The 24,121-nt window shown below is 38.9% G+C and overlaps 1 long non-coding RNA gene across 2 annotated transcripts; it reads left to right on the forward strand.

Annotated features, from left to right (window-relative positions):
* The first annotated feature begins 207 nt into the window (after nucleotides 1-207).
* Nucleotides 208-19,354, forward strand: LOC105063245 (uncharacterized). 2 transcript variants are annotated; one of them, XR_006722212.2, is made up of 4 exons: nucleotides 208-648; nucleotides 11,443-11,561; nucleotides 11,910-12,014; nucleotides 12,603-19,354. It is a non-coding gene; the product is annotated as an uncharacterized LOC105063245 (long non-coding RNA). The 2 variants fall into 2 exon arrangements; XR_012509323.1 differs by having other exon boundaries at nucleotides 208-11,561.
* Nucleotides 19,355-24,121: the final 4,767 nt, after the last annotated feature.

A 24,121-nucleotide genomic window follows, 5' to 3' on the forward strand; every position in this document is an offset into this window, starting at 1 on the left:
TTTGTTTAGGGCTTGAAAGCTCAGTGTCTCTTTTCACCTAACTGGAAGGAAGTATTTTTCCATTCACTTCATTTTCTTACTGGAATTTGCTAACTGAAGCTGAGTAGCTTAGTTTGCACACAAAGTTGTTCATTAATTAACAGCCTCCAGGCCAGGTTGTCCTTATCAGGACTTAATATCTAACTCAGCACTGGCTAACCCAGAAAGAGTGCTGGAAATTGCTGGTAGTTACTGCTACGATGGGAAAGGACCTCCAAGGTGGGAGCAATTGTCTTTTCTCGGCTGGAAGCTATTCTGAAGACTAAGACCCTTCAAGGACTGTAACCTGAAAGGTTTGGGGATCCTTGACAGAGATCACGATGGCCACCACTTTGCCAGTTTCTTGTAACAATGAAGTGAGACAAATGCCTCAGGATTCTGAGAGACAGAAAATAGTAAAAAGAGGGTTCTTGAAATTATTTTTTTTCAAGAAGTCTTTTTTATTTTCTACTCAAGAAAGCCATAAGTAATTTCCAGCTATTGCCTCACTGGTTTCTCCATCCACTACTATCTGGTTGTGATAGGTAGAATTTTGGATCCAAGATTTTTGCACTCTGATATTATTCCTGAGGTTATGCTATATTAATTGGCAAAAGAGACTTTGCACAGGTAATTAAGGTTACTAATCAGTTGGCCTTAAAATAGGGATATTATCTGAGTGGGTCCAATGTAGTTATGTGAGCCATTAAAAGCTAAGGGCAGAAGAGAAAGGCAGAGAGATTCCAGGCATGAGAAGGATTCAGTGTGCCATTGCTGGCTCTGAGATAGAGGGGCCATGTGCAAGGACCAGGGAGAGGCCTTTTGAAGCTAAAGCAGCCCCCTAGTTGACAATCATCAGGGAAACAGAGACCTTAGTCCTACAACTGCAAGGACCTGAACCCTGCTGACAACCTGAATGAGTTTGGAAGTGGATTCTTCCCCAGAACCTCCAGAAAGGAATGCAGACTTGCCGATTTGACTTAGGCCTTGTCAGACTAATCAGAGAACCCAGTGGACCTATGCCGCATGCTGACTTCTGACCTACAGAAACTGTGAGACAAATATGTTGGTTTAACCTTCAAAGTTGGTGGAAATTTGTTGCAGAAATAGAAAATGATTACATGGGGTTTCTGTGTTTCTGTTCAAAAGGTGTGGGGAGTGAAGACTCTCCTTTCTCAGGAGGAGCTGACTAAGCAGTGGCCTTCATGGCATGGCTATGTGGGCAGTCTGGTCACTATACTCAAAGTGGGGAGGTGGTTTGGCTTTTTGCTCTGTAATCTAGATCTGTGCAGTCCAATACAGTAGTCACTAGCCCTAGATGGCTTAAACTGAAATGTACATGAATTGAAATTAAATAAAATTTAAAGTTCGATTCCTTGGTTGTACTAGTTATATTTTAAGTGTTCACCATGCCTCTGTGGCTAATGGCTACCGACTTGGAAGGCACAGATATAGAACATTTCCTTTATTGCAGAAAGTTCTATTGGATAGTTTGGATCCAGATGGTTAATAGTGACAACACCCATTTGCATCTGTTCTTTTTCTCATTTGGGACTGAGAGAGAGAGCTCCTCTACTCTCTCGTAGAATTATTACAAAGCAGAATGCAGGCCAAGGGAAAGAACTTGGCTTTGGGGTTAGAAGACCTGAATCTGAATCCTGTATCCCCATTGCTGTTTTACCGCAAGCTAGTAAGTTAATGAACTAGTTAATGAACCTTTGTGAGCTTACTTTTTTTGGTTTGTTTGTTTTTTTCACCTGGGATACAGACGACATAATTGGAGGCTAACGATCTCTGATTCTTGGGGTTGTTGTAGGGTTGTTGTGAGGATGAAAGGAGGGAATTGTCTTAAATTGTCACAGATTGTTTGGGACACAGGAGTTGCTCAGGGAATAGTAGCTAATGTGGTTGCTCACACACGTGTCAGCCCCAGGTTCTAACAGGACAGACTGTTCATCCAATACCCTGGCCAGAACCATATGTGGCCTTGTCTCCATTTCCACCTCAATCACCACTCCCACGGCCAGACCCCCAAATAAAGCATTTCAACAATTTCACTCCCCACCCCAGACCCTACAATTTCAAACACCGTACTCCTTCACCCCTACCCAATACGTTCCTCTGAACATCTGATTCCTTATGAGTCTCGAATAGCCCCGATTCCTCTAGTCCATTATCTCACCAGGGAAATAGAAGCAGCCAGAAAAGAATGTCCACAAGCTCCTATCACTATATCTACCCCTCCTTCTGGTACTGGTGCACGTGGACTCTGCCTTTCCTCCTGCTGTGATGGGTGAGTCAACCTCACCACCTCTGCCCTGGATCCTGCCCCTCTTTTCTCCTCTAGAATTGCACTCTCCTGCATCTAGAATCCTTCTCTCCTGCATCTTTCCTTTTCCCCCTTTCACTGGATCATTTCCATTGCATCAAATACACCTTAATGCTTCTCATATATAAAAATCCTTCCTAGACCCCTATCTTTCTTCAGCTGCTACCTCTTTTCTCAGCTCACTTTACTTTGGCATTTTCTCATCCCCTTGAGTTCGAAATGTCAGAGTGTCCCCGGGTTTGGTCCTCAGAACTCCACTCTTCTCTGTCTACACTCATTCCCAGGGGAGGGACACAGATCCATGGCTTTAAACACCTTCCATGTGCTGTCAAATTTGTCTGCCCAGCCTGGACCTCTCCCCTGACCTACAGACCCATATCTAACTGCCTTCTTGACATCTCCAAGGGGAACTCATTAGGCATCTTAAACTTAGTATGTTCAAAAATGAACTGTTGATTTTCAGCCCCAATCCCCAAATCTGCTCCTCCCATAGTTATCCCTGACTCAACAAATGGAACTCCATTTAACGGAACTCCATCACTTGCACACACTAAAAATTTCAGTTTCTCCTTGGTCCCTCTTTTTCTCTTACATACCTCATCTAGTCCATCAGAAAGCAAAGGGAGCTCAAGAAACCTGAAAGGCTATCTCAGCCAGGCCAGAGAAAAGTCCCAAGTCACCAAAGAATACTCCCCTCTAGTGACTAGAATTTTTACACGACCCGGGTGTATTCAGCCTTATTTGGCAAATCTCTTTGCACACTTACCACACTCCAGGCAATGTTCTAGGTGCTAGGGATAGAGCAGTGAACAAAAAGTTTCATGGAGCTTACCTTCTACTGGAGGCAGACAGAAAACTTGTCTGGGTGAGGGGACATAATAGGGTGGCAGGATGCTGTTTCATGTAGGGTGCCAGGTAAGCATAGATATTTAAGCATTAAACATGGTGCACAGTGCAGATATCTGGGAATAAATTATTCAAGCAGGGGAGGAATGTGCCGGGGTCCTAAGACAAGAGCATTCTTAGGATGTCCTAGGAGCAGCTTAAAGAATCTGTAGAGTACAGTGAGTAAGGAGGATAGTGGGGGGAAACAAGATTGGAGAGAGAGCATGTAGTCCTAGCAGCCCAAGAAAGACATGTGGGCTTTTATTCTAACAGATAGGAAGGCAATGGAGGGTTTTGAGCAGAGGTACATCGTGATCTGATTTATATTTTAAAAGGATCGGTCTGACAGCCAGGTGAAGGATGGACTGTGACAGAGAGTGGAAACTGGGAGAGCAGTTGGGGGCCTATTCCATTAATCCAGGTGCAAGAAGATGGTCCTTGAGTTAGATGGTTACTGTGGAGGTAGCAGGAAGTACTGGATTTAGAATTTGTTTTGAAGGTAGAGCTGACAAGGTTTGCTGAGCACGTGGTAGGAGCACAATTTATATCTGATAAGTGATGGAATCACAGAGTGTTCTGGGGTGAGGCGGGACTTCTCCCCTGGATGAAACATCCCGGTCGTTGACACCCCGACCCTTTGTTCTCTTTCTGAGCTTGTCTGCAGCCATCTGATGACTCATACTTTGTTCCATGTCCCCTGACTCCAGGGAGGGGTGGCCTAAACATTGAACAAGAGGATATTATCCCTGGAAAATATTTACAACTCTAACTTAATAAATAAGGATTCTGGATTATTTGTAATTCTCTTGCCAATTTTCTTTAGTTAGACCATCTCTCTCCCTGCTGCTAAAAGTTGAGTTCCAAGTCTGAAAACTTGAGGCCCAAACTCTGGAACATGGTGGTCCCACATGGTCCTTTCACATCTGTGAGCCCATTCTGACCCATTAATTGGAATCCTTTTTGAGAGGTTTCTCTCATTTTAGCAACACATGCTTCTTATTACTCTTCCAATTCATATTGTTAAATTTCTAATATGTGGAGTTAATATAATTGGGAGGAAATCCATTAATCCTTGTCAGAGATTTATAGAGCTCTTCTTTACTTCCAAGTCCTCCTCTTCAGTTCCAAGGGCAGCAGTGAGGCCCAGCAGAGCCAGGACAGGGTGAGACAAGTGAGATGCCTAGGGTGCAACGTTTAAGGCGGCTCTCACTCCCAGGGCCACGTAAGTGCAGAGGGGGCACCTGAGGACAAGGGCTTCCTGAACGAGGTGCTCCGGATACCTCGACTGCCTCACCAGTGCCGGCCCTGCCACCCACAGAGAAGCATTTTGGTTTATTAACCAGGCAGCTGTAGCATCAAGAGCAAGACCAGTTCCCCACTGTTTGGCCGTGACTGTGCAACAGAAAGCTGCTCTCAGAGAAAGCAAATGGCGTGGAGAGGACCCATGTGCTGGGAAGCTCTGCCAATCTAGAAATGAGAAGCAGTGGGAAAATGGTGACGAACATTATGGAGTTTTGCTTCACAATCAACTCTACAAGCCACTGACATTCCATTTGTTGAGGGCTACTTGGCTCTAGTGATCCTATCTCTAGCATTTTCATCTTGCTTGCAGTTCCTCAGATACAGCATTTCAAAAACGTTTATTCTCTACTATCTTCTGCACCTTCTTTTCACGTGATAGAAATTAACAGAACAAATAACGACTGCAGTGCAAATGCTTTGGACAATCAGGTAAGGGCTTATTTTTGAGGTTGCGTTAACAGATTCCATTTGCAAAACAAGCCCAAATTAACTGAGTGATTCTGAATTAGCTCTTTAGTTTTTACCCTTAACCACGGATAATGCTGCTATGAATTTCAGTTATTTAGAGGCAACATTAATATGTGTGAAACAAGAACAGCGATAAAGACAGAAAGGAATAAATTACTTGCTGCAAGACAGAATGACATTTTGACTGGCACAGAGATTTTTTTTTTTCCTTCACACACTTTGTGCTTTGACATTTCACTTGGCACAAACATTTCACAAATTCTTGACCTACTCTGATGTACTGTTGTTTAGCAATTGCTGACATGACATGTTTTAACCTCAAGCTCACTGGATTCCAAATGTTACCTCTTCCTGTCAGTCAGGGTTGGATGACCTCCAGAAAGCAATCCAGGCAAAAGTCTATGTACCTAGGAGGTTAAGTGTATTTGCTCAGAATGGAGAAAGAGTAGCTTGAAGTAGGAGTTGGGGAAAGGGCAGGAAAGGCGGTATCCTTCAGGCAGTTGTGGGGTGAAAAGAGGCAGAACACAGATCCCTAGGGAACCTTAACATCTTGAGAGAGACAACAGCCCCAAACATAAAATATCTAGGAATAAACCTAACAAGAAATAGGTGGGGCACATATGACAAAAATCTAAAACTTAGAGATAGAAGAGATTTAAATAATTGAGAAATACATTATTTTCCAGAGAAGGAAAATTTTATCATATAAAAATGTTACTTCTCAAATTACTTTTTAGATATTACTTGACTGTCTCTAGGCCCCACTGTCTGTGTGTACTGGACAGAGGCCACATCCTTAGTCTTACCCAGATTTTGCCACCTTACTAACTTCTACTGACATCTTCTTACAATGCTCTGCTTGATCTCCTTTTTTTTTTTTTTTTTTTTTTTTTAAGGACGCTATCATTTAGAAATGCTTTCAGCTGCAAGTAATAAAACAACTTCACCAACAGTGGTTTAAATAATAAAGATGTTTCATCATCTCCCATCATTGGACCATGGGTAGGCAGTTCCAGGTATGAGTAAGCATTGGCTCACTCAACAAAATCACCAAGGACCTAGGCTTTTTCTAGGTTTTCATTTTTTGCCAAGCTGGGAAAATTGCTTTTGTTGGAAGAATCACAGCTCCAAGCATAATGTCCACACATAACCATGTTCAGGGCAGGGAGAAGGGGCAGGGGCAAGAGGAATTTCTTTTCACAGGGCTGTGTCTTTTTATCAGACAAGACGTTTTCTAGAACCACCCCCAGCAGCCTTCCCCTTCCCCTCATCACCCAGAGCTGGATCACGTTGCCTGCCATTCTAGACCGATCACTGGCCAAGGGGGACTGCAACTGCCATGATGGACCTAGACCAAGCATGACTCAATCATGGGTGCTGGGAACATGGCTGGCGGAACAAAACTGTGGTCCTGTTAGCTATGAAGAAGGGGACATGCTGTTCGGTAGGCAACCAACAACATTTGCCCAAAGAGGCAATACTCACAGGCATTTGAGAGAGGCCCCTTACAAAAGCACAGCTCTGCTGGCTTCTCCACCCTCTTTGATCTGCAAGGCGCACTCTCCTTAGTGGTTGTTCCCGGCCCTCAGAGTGTTCAAGCTGCAAGGCGGCCTGCAGCAAGGAGGGCAGAGTGGCCTTCTCAGCAGAGTGCACCGTGTTGCCTGGATCCCACAGTGACGTTCCTGTGACCAGTCTTGCACAGGTGCTCACGGAAACAGCTCCTGCAGCTTCTGCCTCTGGTCCCTCTTCCATGTGACTTTGTGGCAGACCCTGCAGGTGGGCTCACTCAATATCCTTTCTCATCAGCCTTCTCCCACTTCCATTCCAAAGGCTGGAAGCTAAACATCATTTTGTAGCCTCCTTTTCAGGGGAGGGTAGTCATGAGTGTGACAGTTTGGGGTAATGCTATGTAAGCAGACATTTGCTAGGGGTTTCTGGAAAAACCTTTCCTTTCCTGACAAAGGCCTCAGGTTCCATTTGGATCATAGGGCTACTTAAGTTTAACAAGATCTTAGTCAAAGAATTAATGGGATTTTTAGGGGAGAGGACAGCAAAATCATTATAACATTTATCCGGAAAAAGACACAGTGAAAATAGCCAGAAATTTCCTTATTGTTTCTTCCAACGCTTTCACGACTTGAAAAGACTTCTTTTTGTTTTTCTTCATTTTGTTTTTTGAAAAGACTTCTTAATTCTGATTTCCATACAATATTTATCTTATTTTTTTCTTGTTTCATTTTTTACACTCAAAAAGACTGTGCATCAAAAATCACCATAAGCAAACTTATGAAGCAAGCAACAAACTTGGAGAAGTTTCTCTGTCTCAACATGGTGGCACAGTGAGCATGATACTAGGTGGTGGGGTGACAGCTAGTGCTACTGGAGTATGGGGTGTCCTTTATTCCATATTATCATCCCCCAATACTACTATTGTTACTTATCTCCATTTTGTTAATGAGGAAATTAGGAAGTCAGGTAACTTGCCCACAATCAAGTGGGACAGAATGAAACCCAAATCCAGGAATTGCTAATGATAAGACGCCAAAGTCTGTATCTTTTTTTTTTTTTTTTGGTGGGGGGAGGTAATTAGGCTTATTTATGTATTATTATTTTTTAATGGAGGTACTGGGGATTGAACCCTGAGCCTCAAGCATGCTAAGCATGTGCTCTACCACTTGAGCTATACCATCCCACCTCAGGGTCTGTGTTCTTTCTACTACACCCCACTGCCAATGAAATCTTAACTGAGAGAAGGTAACTTTCCAACTGAATCAGAAATAATCAGGGGAGTAGGGCAGAAGAGGGCGATTTGAGAGACATGGAGAATAGGAGGGGAAAAAATATATTAATGGGGAAAGATGAAAATGAAATTTATCTAAACACATAGTCCAAATTGGGTCTAGAATCATCAAGAATGGGCAAGTAGGAAGGTTGGACCCCAGATCTGTGTTGCTGGATTGAATTCTTGGTCACATTTAGCCAAGGCAGTGTATGATGGAAAGTCTAGACCTTTTATATCCAACAGATCTTTGTTGATCTCCTTTCATCACTGACTAACCACATGTCAAAATGAGGATAAAACTGAATCCTTAAGTAATCCAACCACAGAGTCTGTCAGATCGCAATTTTCTCTACTCCAAGGATACTGAGCTCTTGCTCCCAGTGTTCTGATTCCTGCTAAATTGTGCTCCCAGACACCAGTGCTATATCCCAGAGCTACATTTAAAGCTGTAGGTACGGCAGCTTTTGTTGCCAACAAGAACCCCATAAGCATAATTTTATTCTGGTTGGCAGGTATCCATCCAAACTCCATGCATTAAATACTCCACGTTGTTTTCCTTGGCTTGATATTGCATAAAGATTGCAAGATTGCACCCAGAGCCATCCAGAGAATAGTATTTTTATAGGTGTATTATATTTAAATAGCAGTGGCCATTGTGTATCGAAAAGGCAAAATGTAATTAAATAAAAATGATTACGCTCACCAGGGCTAATTTCTATCAGTCCTATTCATACAGCTGAATAATAAAATCCACGATGGAATAGTTCCATTTAAAATTAATGTTGCTCAATTTATGGCCAACTTTTCAAAATCTTAACTTCAATCACTTTCTTACTCAACACAATTATAACCATAAATAATTCAAATTGATTAAATTTGAAAATGAAAAATTCGATTTATAAAAGGTCACAAAGCACAGTAAAATGTGGCAAATTTCTAAGTACAGATCAGATAGCACACGGAAATTGGCTTATATTGTTTGCAAAGAAATTCTTAGTACAAGTAATAATATATCATAACACCAGCTTATCAAACTGATCAATTGACAGAACTGAAGATTATCACAATAGTTTTTTTCATAAATAAAAGTGACTGATATGAGAATTTTTAAATTATTTATCCTCTCCTTATATTTAATAATGAAAGATAACACTCAATTAAAAATACCATATTCTTTTCCTAGTTTAGTGTATTTGCTTATTATTTTACAATTGCCCTGAGGTACTGCTTACATGTCTATAAAAGCTTTAATTTTGCTACAAACCTTGAAATTAATTTGGAAACAATTTGATGTTCAATTTTTCAGTAAACAATTAAAGAAACAAGCAGGTAGAACTAATCACAATACATCAGTATGAACATATTTAGTGAGTGTGTGTGGGTGGAGAAAACATTCTTTCTTCAGATGGTTCTTAAATGTTTGTAATATCATATTTAAAAATGAGCACACATATCAAGGCAGTTCCTGGTACATAGTAGGTGCTTAGGAAATGTTTGTTGTATAAGCGATTAACACAATTTACCAAGCAAATAAGTACACATCATGTCATAGACATACTGTCTAAAAGTTATAGAATTTTAACATTAAAAAAGGATTCTAGCGGGGAGGGTATAGCTCAAGTGGTAGAGCACAAGCTTAGCATGCACTACATCCTGGGTTCAATCCCCACTATCTCCAATAAAAATCTTAAATAAAAATCCCAACATTAAAAAAAAAGTATTCTAATGATATGTGGCATATTTACTGGAGGAAGTAGGGCACAAAGTCCTCAGACAAATGTTACCCCACAGCTGTTTTTCACCCCTATTTTTTTATTTGAAGGATAGTTGATTTACAATGTTGTGTTAGTTTCTGGTATACAGCATAGTGATTCAGTTAAACACATATATACATACTCTTGTTCATTACAGGTTATTGTAAGATATTGAAAATATTTCCAGTACTATACAGTAGGGCCTTGTTATTTATACATTTTACATACGTAGTTAGTATCTTCAAATCCCAAATTCCTAATTTATCCCTCCCCTACTTTTCTCCCTGGTAACCATAAGTTTGTTTTCTATGTCCTTGAATCTGTTTCTGATTTGTGAATAAGTTCATTTGTATCATTTTTTAGAGTCCACATATGAATGATATTATATGATATTTGTCTTTGTCTTACTTCACTTAGTATGATATTTTCTAGGTCCATCCATGTTGCTGCAAATGGCATTATTTTATTATTTTTTATGGCTGAGTAATATTCCATTGTATAAATATACCACAACTTCTTTATCCATTCATCTGTTGGTGGACATGTAGGTTGCTTCTATGTCTTGACTATTGTAAATAATGTTGCTACGCACATTGGAATGCATGTATCTTTTTGAATTAGAGTTTTCTCTAGATACATGCCCAGGAGTGGGATTGCTGGATCATATGGTAACTCTGTTTTTAGTTTTTAAAGAGACCTCTATATTGTTCTACACAGTGGCTGCACCAATTTACATTCCCATCAGCAATGTAGGAGGGTTCCTTTTTCTCCACACCCTCTCCAGTGTTTATTGTTTGTGGACTTTTTAACAATGGCCATTCTGACCATGTGAGGTGATAATCTCACTGTAGTTTTGATTTGCATTTTTCTGGTAATTAGTGATCTTGAGCATTTTTTCATGTGCCTGTTATTCATATGTATGTCTTCTTTGGAGAAATGTCTATTTAGGTCTTCTGCCTATTTTTTGATTGGGTTGTTTGTTTTTTATGTTATTGAGTTGTATGAGCTGTTTGTATATTCTGGAAATTAAGCCCTGTTGGTTTCATCATTTGCAAGTATTTTCTTTCAGTCCATAGGTTGTCTTTTCATTTTGTTTATGGTTTCCTTTGCTGTGCAAAAGCTTGTAAGTTTGATTAGGTCCCATTGGTTTATTTTTGCTTTCATTTCTATTGCCTTGGGAGACAGACCTAGGAAAACATTGCTATGATTTATGTCAGAGAATGCTTTGCCTAACTTCACATCTGTTTTGTTTGTTGCACAGCATGTCAATTTTAACCAACTTTTCCAGACCCCCTTCCATTTCTGCACCTGTGAACTTAAACTCAAATATTATTAGAAAGGCTCTATCCTTCCCTTTGGGAAGCCAAGTTTTTCACTTCTTATTTTAGAAAGAATCTCTGTTGGATTAGATGCACTTGTACAATTTTCTCTGGCTTTTCAAAACTTCTTATAAAACTTCTTTCACTGTGGGCCCCCAGCCCTGAAAAAACAGTCTATACTCACTTCTACCTCCATCTTCCAGTTTATCCTTCTGCTTCTTAGTGGATCATAACATTTTGGTTTCCTGCATTCATTTGAACTCTCTCTCAAATCCATGTAATTTTGTCTCATGCTTCATTTCAAGTGTTTAGTGACCATCCAATCAATCCAGTGGTGTGTTGATGTTATTAGAGTTTAAAAGGACTTCCTTTATTTTACTAGCCGCATTGGCCTAATAGATGTTCTTGTTTGAGACACAGAAGGCATCACTCCCACGGGGGGGGGGTCATCAGAGACCACAAGGGTCCCTGAGTACAAAGGGCCCTGTGGTGGCTGGGGAAGGGATGGGGTATAGTGAGCAGGGTGGGACACTGGAAACATCTGAGGAGTCAGCCACGAACAGCTTACATCGATTACTTCAATAGAATTTACTCAAGACTTTTACTTTGTGGAGAGGACGGAGTGTGGACACGGGAAGTGGCACATTATGGAGTACTTGGCTTCTGCCTCTTGGCGTCTCTCCTGAGGACCCTGGGACACCCTTGTAAGTGCGAGACAGTGTAGTCCTGCTCTATTCACACCCTATGTACTAGACGCTGAATTGTCCATCCATCCTTTTCCCCATTCCCCCTTCCTTGCCGGCCCACCTTTATTTAGGCATCCATCTCTCCTCCCCCAGCCCCCACAGACAACTCCCTCAAGGAAGCTGACCCTCCCTCAGTTCCAGGGCTGGGCCTGATTGGCCCAATGGGACTCTCATCCCCTTTGCCAGGACTTGGGTGATGAATGCACACGTGACCCAATTTGAGTCAATGAGGTTTACCGTGACTTCTGGGGAAGGACTTAATTTCCAGGAGAGGTCCTAGCAGCCGTTGGCTTTCCCTTCCTACAGCGTTTGTTACTCACAGTTGTGAGGCCAGACTGTCTGCAGCCACCTTGCCTCCAGCCTGAGGAGGAAGCAAAGCACAGAGGAGGGCAGCGTTGGAAGATCAAGGGGGTGAGTATATCCCTGCTTTTTAATCCATAATTTGGGAAGGCAGTCTTTGTCCTTTCCTTACCTCCTTTCCCTCCATGAAGGGGGATTTTAAAAACACGTGGTAAAGCATACACAACATAAAATTTTACCATTGTAACAACTTTCAGTGTCTGATTCAGTGGCATTAAGTACATTTGTGTTGTGATGCAAACATCACCACTACCCATCTCTGGAATTTTTCCATCATCTCAAACTGAAACTCTGTCCTTATTAAACATGAAAAGGGGCTTCTAATTTGGCTGGATTCCAGGGTGTATACTGGGCTCTTGCTTCCTGGAGGAGGAAGGGTGTTTGAATGTCATACACGTAGGAGTAGCTTTCTCTCTGGCTCTTCCTTCTACCCACATAGAAGGAGGATAAGCCTTCCTGGAGGAGACCTGGGCATCTTGTTCCCCCCTCTTCTGCTTCCAGGAGAAAGTACTGAGAGAAGGCTAATGGTTGATTAGATGACCAAAAAAAAAAAAAAAAAAAAAATCATTCGTTGTTTACCTGAAATTCGAATTTAACTGAGCATCCTTTATTTTTATTTGCTAAATCTGGCATTCCTAGGTGAGGAGAATGCAGCTGATTGAATTTGGTAACTGGAGGCCTTAAAGGACCCTTGGCAGCAACAGTGGACCCCAGTGCCTGGCAATAAGGATGTAGCAAGGAGCTGGCTGTCTCAGCAGAGACTCACACGGGGAGAGGATTGTGGACCCAGTTGGCAGTCTGCTTCCTCATTCCTGCTGTCAGGATGGAACATAAACTGCACCTCACACCCCACCTGAACTTAGATTGTGGGTGGCGGGGGGAGGAGAACAGAGAGAGAATCCTTAACTGGTTAACTATTAATCCAAAAAGACCTGAGGGGGGATTAAACCATGAAAGTGACTAGTTATTCCGCACTGGCAAGACTGAATAGGAATGAGAACTTAAGAACTAAGTTCAGTTATAAGGTAGTAAAGTCACATTTTCACATCCTAGTCTGTGAGTGAAAAACTAAACCTGCTACAGATAAAAAAATAGGACTGACGAGATTGTCTCCAAGGTCCCCTCTATATCAACAGTTCCGTAGCTACAGAGATGAGGCTTGAGGCCATGAAAGGAAGAGACATGAGTTAGGTGAGGGTGGGAGTATTTCAAAAACCCCTACTGAGTGCCTGGTTATAGGAGAGCCAGGAAATAAGCCTGGCTGGGAAGACGTGGAAGGAAAATCATTACCATTGTGCATTTAAGCTGTCCTTGTGTTTTGAGTTTGTTACTTCTTAAACATTTAAAGTTGAGCACTTGCTAGAGTTAATGATTATTAACAGTGAGAGGCAGCTGATTTATGCCGATGAAACTGATTTAAGAGCTATTTTCTTAAGAGAACTATGAATGGGCTTTCTAGGGAATCAACTGGTGAACAAACTTATTTTTACAGGGAGAGCCAGAAAGGACTCTTGACCCAGGAAGTCTGAGGGCCGAGAGAATTGTTGCAGAGTACACTGCGTTTAGCTTCCTGCCTAAGCCATCTGCAAGCACAGCGGATTCTCCCTGCTTCCAAAGAGGGTGAAAGGCTTCATCTGGGGCTCCCCAGCCCCCACAGAGGGGGTGCCTAGACAGTAGGGAAGACACATGGAAGGCAGGAAGACAGAAAGAAAGGCTTCCTAAGAGAGGAGGGGGCTTAGTCAGTTTCAGGTGGCTTGAGAGAAAAACAGTGATCCAGTGGAGGTGTTGGTGGAGGAGAAACATCTCTACCTGGGGCCAAGGAGGCCCCCCGCTTATCTGTAGTCAGAGAGCAGGCCATGCACTAGCAGGAACAGGAGCGAGCAAGGCTGATCCTACCCAGTGAGGAAGAGGTGAGTCATAGAGGTTGGTGAGCAACTCCCTTTGGGGTAGCTCTGTGGCCTGATGCAGACAGCAGGGGTGAACGGTCATGCTGGAGCATGTAGGCAGGCAGGAGGTGGCCAACACCCACCAGTATGTATCAGTCCTATTGATCAGTACTCACACCTACAGATTTATATATAAAGGGGTGAGTAAGGCAGAAGAACTCTGCCACATATATCTTTATCGGCTTTGAAGGCCCTTATAAAATACATGGTAGGCTAAGAGTTAAGATGGGCAGGGGTCATAACTCATGTCACCCTCCATTGTAAAAGTCGCCACTTGAGGAGTGAAAATTGAAGTATTGGTATTAAGTAGCAGGCTTTAGTTTCCTAGATTGTGGCTTTTGATACCAAAGCTTCTGGCAGAGATTACTGAGTGCTTTGCACTAAATCTGGGAAGACTTGTTTGACAGGAAACGCCTACCTAATTGAGAGATTCCACCCCAAATTGGTCAGAGTGGGGAGAAATTGGTCTAATACTACCATGAAGTCAAGCATCATGGAAGATAACCACTATAGCACAAAAGGAATATGAAATCAGAGAAATTTTCAGGTGGAAGCCTTCAGTAAATGGGTTAGAAGCAGTGTTCATAGGCTTTGAGATCTAGTCAGAAAGGTGCAGAATCAGGGAAACAAGCAAAATGTATTCAACATTTTTACACAGTGAGGTAAATATAATCCCACAGATATGAAGTGCAATGGGAACCACTGGCTGGCCCAGGCCTGTCATACCCATGAGAAGAGCGTCAGGAAGGCTAAATCTCAGAACAAGCCGAAACTTGTGGGCAAAAAGGCTAAAGACAAGTAAAAAATTTTTTTTTTTTTGAAAGCAATGTTTGGAATAAGAAGTACATGGAGGGTATAGGCTTGCTGTTTGGGAAATTAAGTGCAATATTTGTAAATGATTAAGACTAAGAGAAAATATAGAATTAAGGTAGTGGATCAATTGCTTATAAAGAAAGCATGAAAGTTAAAAGACAACAGTAGAAAAATTAACTAAAATTACAATAATTAAAGGATGCATAAAATAAAAGGATGTAAAATGTGTCATCAAAAGTATAAAAGTCAGAGGAGGGGTAAAATGATAAATCTTTGGAATGTGTTTAAATTTAGTTACGACCAGCTTAAAACAGGTAACTATTTATGTAGAATGTTATATGTGAATCTCACAGTAACCACAAGGAACTTATAGAAAGTACACACACACAAATGAGAAAGTAATCTAAACATAACATTAAAGAAAATAACCAAAACACAAAGGAAGAGAGAAAGAGAAGAAGAAAGGAACAAAAAAGAACTACAAATACAGCCAGAAAACAATGAACAAAATGGCAATGAGCACATACATATCAATAATTATTTTAAGCGTAAATGAACTAAATTCACCAATTAAAAGACAAAGAGTAGATGAATGGATAAAAAAAAAAACAAACAAGACTCATCTATTTGCCACCTCCAAGAGACTCACTTCAGAAGAAGGAACACACCTGTCTGTCTGAAAGTGAAGGGATGGAAAAAGTTACTCCACGCAAATGGAAATGAAGAGACATGTGGATTAGCTATACTCATATCAGACAAAATGGACTTTTAACAAAGACTTAATGATAAAGATGTCAATCCAGCAAGAAGATGTAACATTTTTTTAATGTATATGCACCTAACAGAGGAGCACTAAGATATATAAAGCAAACATTAATGAACTTAAAGGGAAAAACTGAAAGCATTACATAATCATAGGGGACTTTAACACTCCACTTACACCAGATGGATAGATCCTCAAGAACAAAAATCAGTAAGAAACATTGAATTTAAATAACACAATAGACCAGATAAACTTTATATATATCTCTCAATAAATTCAAGAAGACTGAAATCATATCAATCATTTTCTCTGACTACAATGATATTAAACTAGAAATCAATACAAGAAAAAAAATGAGAAAATCACAAAATATGGAGATTAAACAACATACTACTGAACAACTAATGCATCATCAAAGAAATCAAAGGAGAAAATAAAAAAAAAACCTAGAGACAAATGAAAACAGAAATATATCATACCAAAATCTAAGTGATGCAGCAGAAGTGGTTCTAGGAGGGAAGTTCATAGAAATACAGGGCTACTTCAAGAAACAAGAAAAATCCAAAATAAACAAGCTAACGTTACACCTGAAAGAACTAGGAAATGAAGAACAAATGAAGCTCAAAATTAGTAGAAGGAAGGAAATAATAAAGATTACAGTGGAAATAAGTGAAATAGAAAACAATAGAAAAAAATCAATGAAACTAAAAACTGATTCTTTGAAAATATAAAAAAATTGACAAATTTTTAGTTATATTAACTAAAAAAGGGAGAGAGAGGACTCAAATAAAATAGGAAATGAAAGAGAAGTTACAACTGATAACACAGAAATGCAAAGGATCATAAGAGACTACTACGAACAATTATATGTCAACAATTGCACAACCTAGACAGTAAATAAATTTTTAGAAACATACAATTTTCCAAGATTGAATCATGAAGAAATTTAAAAGATCTGATTACCAGTAAAGAGGTTGAAACAGTAATCAAGAATCGTTCAACAAACAAAAGCCAAGGACCAGATGACTTCACTGGCAAATTCAACAAAACACTCAAAGAATTAATCCTTCTCAAACATTTCCAAAAAATTTAAGAGGAAGAAAAACTTCTGAACACATTTTACAAAGCCAGCACTACCCTGATGCCAGAACCGGACATAGACATTGCAAAAAAAGGAGTTACAGGCCAACGTCCTTGATAAACACAGATGCAAAATACTTAACAAAATACTAGCAAATTGAATCCAAAAATACATTAAAAGGATCATATAACACAGTCAAATGAGATTTATTCTGGGGATGCAAGGATGGTTCAACATCCACAAATCAATTATTGTGATATATTGCATTAACAAAATGAAGGAAATGAAGGATAAAAATTATATTATCACCTCAATAGATGTAGAAAAAGCATCTGACAAAATTCAACATTAATTTTTGGTGAAAAGCTTTAACAAAGTGGATACAGAGGGAATGTACCTCAATGTAATAAAGACCCATGAATGAGAAGCCACACCTAATGTTGTGTCCAACTGTGCTAAACATAACATTAAAGAAAATAACTAAAAGCTTTTCATCTTAAATTGGGAACAAGACAAGGATGCCTACTCTCACCACTTTTATTCAACAAAGCATTGGAAGTCATAGACAGAGAAATTAGGCATGAAAAAGAAATAAAAGTCATCCAAATTGGAAAGGAAGAAGTAAAACTGTCATATTTATATGACATGATAATAAATGGAGAGAACCCTAAAAGCTCCACCAAAAAATTGTTATAACTAGTAAATGAATTCAATAAAGGCACAGGATATAAAATCAATATACAGAAATCTGTGGCATTTTATACACTAATAACAAACTATCAGGAGGAGAAATTAAGAAAACAATCTTATTTACAATTGCATCAAAAATAATAAAATACCCAGGAATATATTTAACCAAGGAGCTGAAAGACTTGTACACTGAAAACTATGACACTGGTGAAAGAAATTGAAGAAGACACCAATAAGTGGAAAGATATTCTGTGTTCGTGGACTGGAAGAATTAACATTATTAAAATGTCCATACTACCCAAAGCAACCTACAGACTCAATGCAACTCTTATCAAAATTCCAAAGGCATATTTCACAGAACCAGAACAAATAATTCTACAATTTATACAGAACTTCAAAAGATTCTGAATAGCCAAAAAATCTTGAGAGAGAAGAACAAAGCCAGAGGCATCACACTTACTGATTTCGAACTATACTACAAAGTTGTAGTGATCAAAATAAAAAATTTGTACTGGCATGAAAACAGACACACAGACCAAAGGAACACTGAGAGCCCAGAAATAAACTCATACACATATGGTCAATTAACTTACAAAAAAGGAGCAAAGAATATACAATGGAGAGATCATCAATAAAAGAAATTGAGAAAACTGGACAGCCACATGCAAAAGAATTGAAACTAGACCATAATCTTACACTATACACAAAAATCAACTCAAAATGAATTAAAGAGTTGAATGTAAGACCTGAAACCATAAAATTCCTAGAAGAAAACAGGCAGTAACCTCACTGGCAATGGTCTTAGTGATGTTTTTGTGAACCTGCCAACAAAGGCAAGGGAAACAAAAGCAAAAATAAACAAGTGGGACCATATCAAACTAAAAAGCTTCTGCACAGCAAAGGAAACCATCATCAAAGCAAAAGACAACCTGCAGAATGGGAGAAAACATTCACAAATCATATGTTTGATAAGGGGTTAATATCCAAAATCTATAACAAACTCATACAACTCAACAACAATAAAAACCCAATATAAATGGGAATAGGACTTGAATGGGCATTTTTCCAAAGAAGACACACAGATAACCAACAGGCACATGAAAAAATGTTAACATCACTAATTACTAGGGAGATGCATATCAAGACCCCAATAAGATATCATCTCACACTTATTAGAATGGGTATCATCAAAAGGACAAGAAATAACAAATATTGGAGAGGAAGTGAAGAAAAGAGAACCCCCTTGTATACTTTTGGTGAGACTGTAAATTGGTATGGCCATGACAGAAAACAATATGGAGATTTCTCAAAAACTTAATAAAACTACCATAAGACCCAGGTATTCTACTTCTGGGTATTTATTCAAAGAACATGAAAACACTAATTTGAAAAGATATATGGACTCCTGTGTTTATTGCAGCATTATTTACAATAGCCAAGATAGGGAAACAACTTAAGTGCCCATCAATGAATGAATGGGTAAAGAAGATGTGGTATGTATACACAATGGAATACTACTTAGCCATAAAAAGGTTTAAATCCTGCCATTTGTGACAACATGGATGGACCTTGAAGGTATTATTCTAAATGAAATAAGTCAGAGGGAGAAATATAAATACCATACGATTTCACTCATGTGTGAACTCAAAAAAGCCAAAACGTGTGAACAAACAAAATAAAACAAAACAAACTCGTAGATACAGAGATCAGATTAGTGGTTATCAGAGGGGAAGGGATTAGGTGGGTGAAACAAGTGAAGGGGTCAATTGTATGGTGATGGATAGTAACTAAACTTGTGGTGGTGATCACTCTGTAGTGTGCGCACATATCAAATTTTAACATCTGAAATTAATATAATAAATAAGTGGTTAATCCTAAGAGGAGAAGTAGAATTGAAAGGTAAAGTTGGGGGTATGGGAAGGTTTAAACTTTCCTTATTTCTGTATTATTTGATTTTGTTACCAGAATATGTTTTATGTATAACTTAACTAAAAGATATTCTTAAAATATATTTAAAAAATTGATCAGGCAAAGCACAATGAATTTAATAGTTCACTTTGAAAATCCTGAAATAAACTAATGCTTAGTTTAAAAAAAAGCCCAAGGGAGAGTATACTGTCTGACTGTTGTTTCTGTTTCCTCCAACAAGAGCATGCTTTTCAAGCTCCATAGAGCCCACTGATGCACAGAGGAGAAGGAAAGATAGGGGAGGAGATCCAGGCTCCAAATACTTACCTGTCAGGGATGCTCACTGAAAAATTGTTGTTAATTAACTTGGTGCAAAAATGAGGAATGGTAAGCAGATAAAAGACTTATTTTTACACAAAGGGATTTAAGTTCTTGTTTTAGAAGTTTCATTTTATGTGGACTATCCTCTCGTAGCACTCTCAGGAGTATCTGCTAAGCTTAATGGGCTGTCTTGTCCCCTGGCCTGCAAACCCTCTGGATGCCAGGTTACAGAGAAAGACCATAACAGGGTTAAACCTGCAGATTACAGAGCAAGGTCAAAAGCCCTGCCAACTTCCCATTCTCAAAGGTAGGTTCATGGAGCAGAAAAGGCGGGCAGTGGGAGGTCCTCTGGTCCTGGGAGCAGGGGAGGGAGCCACCATGTCATTGTCTGCTAAGCTGACACCTGTTCTCAGCAGGTGACTCAATCACTAATCCCTTAAAATAGCAGCTTGTTTCCTAAGCATTCTGAGTTCCTAGAGTGAAGAAGAAGAAAAAAAAACACTCATCGATGATTTCTTTTGAAGAGCCATACATTGTCATAGTATGAAATTTGGGAAAATATTTTGGAAAACACACAGAATTTAAAAATCAACTTTGAACACTTGAAACTAACATTGTAAATCGACTACACTTCAATAAAAAATAAGAAGGGATAAACTGGCCCTTCGAGATTTGTAGATACTGACAGGTATATGTAGAATAGATAAACAAGTTTATACTGTATAGCACAAGGAAATATATTCAAGATCTTGTAGTAGCTCACAGTGAAAAAGAATATGAAAATGAATATATGTATTTTCACGTATGACTGAAAAATTGTGCTGTACACCAGAATTGACACAATATTGTAAACTGACCATAACTCAATAAAAAAAAAGAAAAAAAAGAATTAAAAAAATCAACTTTGACCTTATTTCTAGAAATAACCTCTGTTAACATTTTCTTTGATAATGTTTATTATTTTTCTCTAACAATAGTAGAATGAAATAAAACTGCCTGTTTGTTATCCCACAAGTGCTGATATTTGATGTTTTTCCTTCCAGTGTTTTTTCTTCATACACACACACACACGTAAATTTTAAATGAAATGAAATCATATAGTATGTGCAGTTTTATATCCTATTTTTACACTTAATATTACATCATGGGCATTTTCCTTATCAGTGAGTGCTATTCAAGAATGTGATTGTAATTGGTTGTATGCTGTTTTACTAGATGAATCAGCGACCATTCATTTAACCCTTACCTCAGTGTTGGAGTTTGGCTTGTTTCTAGTTTGTTACCCTTTGAAAATAACGCCATTATAAATATCCTTTTATGGAAATCTTCACTTAGGACCAATTTCTAAAGGTTGAATTTCTAGGTCAAAGACCATGGACATTTTTAAGGCTTTTGATACATATTGTTGCCTTGTCCTCCAGAAAGGCTGCATCCTTCACAGCCCCCAGTGGGCAAGTGAGTGCCCACTTCTTGTCAATTTCTGCCAGACTTGCACTTTCTGCCTGCGATGCCTCCCTGCTTTGTGCAATCCCATCCCACCACTGCCATCTTGTGTCCTCCCTATGTGGCTTTCCTAGGAGAGAAAGGACACCTGGTCTTTGGACTATTCGAAACACTCTTCCTATATTCCCCTAAAGACTGTCACTGCTCTATGGTTATTTCTGTGTTTGCTTTGAGGTGGTGTGGAGTCCCTTCATTTTGACCAGTTGGGTGGATCCTACCTGTCCCTCTGCACTCAGCTCACACCTTATCTCTGCTGCAAAGCTTCCCCTGACACTCCAGCCTGGTTTAGGAGCCTCTCCTTGGTACTCCCCTCAGTCTTTACCTGTCAAAATTCTTGTCACATTGTACCATGTGCTCAGCTGTCTCCTCTCCAGATGTGAGCTCCCTGAAGGTAGGGCCGGGTCTTTTCCCACTGTATCTTCAGTGCCTGACACTGTACCTGGCAGACGTGGCTATTCTATAGATGCTGAATAAATGCTTACTTTATTTAAACAATTCTTGAACATTCACCTCTATTTCCTTACCCTGTATTCTATCCTATTCCCCCTAAATATTTACAGAGAGTTTTTCTAATTGTATAAGAATCTCGTAGTTCTATTTATCTTATTTTATCCTATTTTTCTAAATTTATTGAGGTATGGTTGACATACAATATTGTGTAAGTTTAAGGTGTACAACATGATGATTTGATCCACTTATATATTGTAAAATAATTGTCAAAATAAGCTTAGATAACACATCTATCACCTCACATAGTTACTATGGTGGGTTTTTTTTTGGGATGAGAAATTTTAAGATCTACTTTTTTAGCAACTTTCAAGTATATAATACAGCATTATTAACTCTAATTACCAGGCTTCACATTAGCTCCTCAGTACTTATTCACCTTATAACTAGAAGTTTGCACTCTTTGACCAACAATACCTAATTTCCCCACCTCCAACCCCAGCAACTACCATTCTAGTCCCTGTTTCTGAAAGTTCAGCTTTTTAAGATTCCACATATAAAGTGAGATCATACAACATTTGTCTTTCTCTGTCTGACTTATTTAACTTAGAACAACGCCCTCAGTTTGCATCCATGTTGTTGCAAATGGCAGGATTTCTTTCCTTTTTATAGCTGAATAATATTCAATTATACATATATGTATTTTTCTTTTTCCCTTTATCCATTCATTCATCAATGGACACTTACGTTGCTTCCACATCTTGGCTGTTGTAAATAATGCTGCAATGAACATGGGACAGTAGATATCTCTTTGAGATAGTTATTTCATTTCCTTCTGATATATACCCAGAAGTGGAATTTCTGGATCATATGGTAATTCTATTTGTAATTTTTTGAGGAAATACCATACTGTTTTCCTTAGTGGCTTCACCAATTTACATTCCCACCACAGTGCACAGGAGTTCCTTTTTTTGCCACAGTTTTACCAACACGTGACAAGTTATCAGAATGATAATACCCATTCTGACAGGTGTAAACTGGTGTCTCATTGTGGTTTTGATTTATATTTCCCTGATTAGTGATGTTGAGCACAAGTTCATATGACTGTTGGCTGTATATCTTCTTCAGAAAAATGTCTATTTAGATCCTTTGCACATTTTAAAATTGGATTATGTGATGTTGTTGTTGTATATTTTTTTTTTTGCTCAAGTTGTGTGAGTTCCTTATATATTTTAGATATTCACCCCTTATCAGATATATGACTTGCAAATATTTTCTCTCGTTCTGTAAGATACTTTTCCTCCTATCAATTGTCCATTTTTTTTTGCTATGCAGGAACTTTTAGTTTGACTTGGTCCTCCTTGTTTATTTTTGCTTTTATTGTTTGTGCTTTAGGTGTTGTATCCAAAAAAATTGTTGCTAAAACCAATGCCAAGAAGTTTTTTTACTATGTTTTCTCTTAGGAGTTTTATGGTTTCAGGTATTACATTCAAATCTTTAATCCATTTTGAGTTAATTTTTGTGTGTGGTGTAAGACAGTGGTCTAGTTTTATGCTTTTGCATGTGGCTGTGTAGTTTTCCCAATTCTATTTATTGAAGAGACTATCCTCTCTGTTATATGTTCTTTGCTCCTTTGTCATAAATTAATTGGCCATACGTACATGGGTTTATTTCTAGACTCTCAATTCCATTCTATTGGTCTGTGTGTGTGTTTTTATGCCAGTACTATACTGTTTTGATTTTTATAGTTTGTAGTATAGTTTTAAATCAGAAATTGTGATGCCTCTGGCTTTGTTCTTCTTTGTTTTGGCTATTTAGGGTCTTTTGTGGGTCTATACAAATTTTAGGATTGTTTTTTCTATTTCTGTAAAAAATGCCATTGAAATTTTGATACAGCCTGGGTATCTAGCAATTCTTTATCATTTATTGATAACCTAGAGTTGACCTCAGGTTACCAAAAAAGGAAGAAGGGAAAGAAAAGGAATGAGGAAAAGAAAAAGAGAAAGGAGAAATATATTAGAAAATAAATTTTTATACTTGACATTTCTATGTGATTTTATAGTTTACAGTGTTATTTCATATGCTAGTGGCAATTTTAAGCCTCCTCCTGATAAGGACAGACCTTCATGCTAGATGCTGTAATAGCATTCTGCAGCATCTTCCATATCACCTTTTACAATTGTTGGTATATCATTATTAGTGCCCACTGATGTGATCCCCAATACCTAGTGCAGTGCTCAATTCATTGAAGCTACTTAGCAAATATTTATGAACTCTGGGGGAAAGCATTATTATCTCCTTCTTGTAGACATATCATTAGAGAACTGACATTTCAATCTAAGGAGCTGGATTCCAAGTTTGGTGCTCTTTCCATGTCAGCTAACGTAGTGAACATTTATCACCCATGGGAAAAAATGGAAGGGGAAAATAATTGAGGGAAAGAAGAGAGGCACGAGAGGAGGAGGAAATCATAGAGATGGAGAGAAGTGGTTTGAAATTACACCTGATGATGAAGCAAGGATAAATACAGAGCATTGATGTACATGGGATGTGGCATTTGTGGGTCCATCAAGCTTAGCAAACCAAGAATTTCACTCAGAACAGATGCATTTCTAAAACCAGTAAAGCATAAAAATTCAATAGTACTTCCCCCATTGTAGCTCTCTGTACTCTCAGGCCAAACAAA

This window comes from Camelus bactrianus, chromosome 1, assembly GCF_048773025.1.
Source record: "Camelus bactrianus isolate YW-2024 breed Bactrian camel chromosome 1, ASM4877302v1, whole genome shotgun sequence".
Taxonomy (NCBI): Eukaryota; Metazoa; Chordata; class Mammalia; order Artiodactyla; family Camelidae; genus Camelus; species Camelus bactrianus.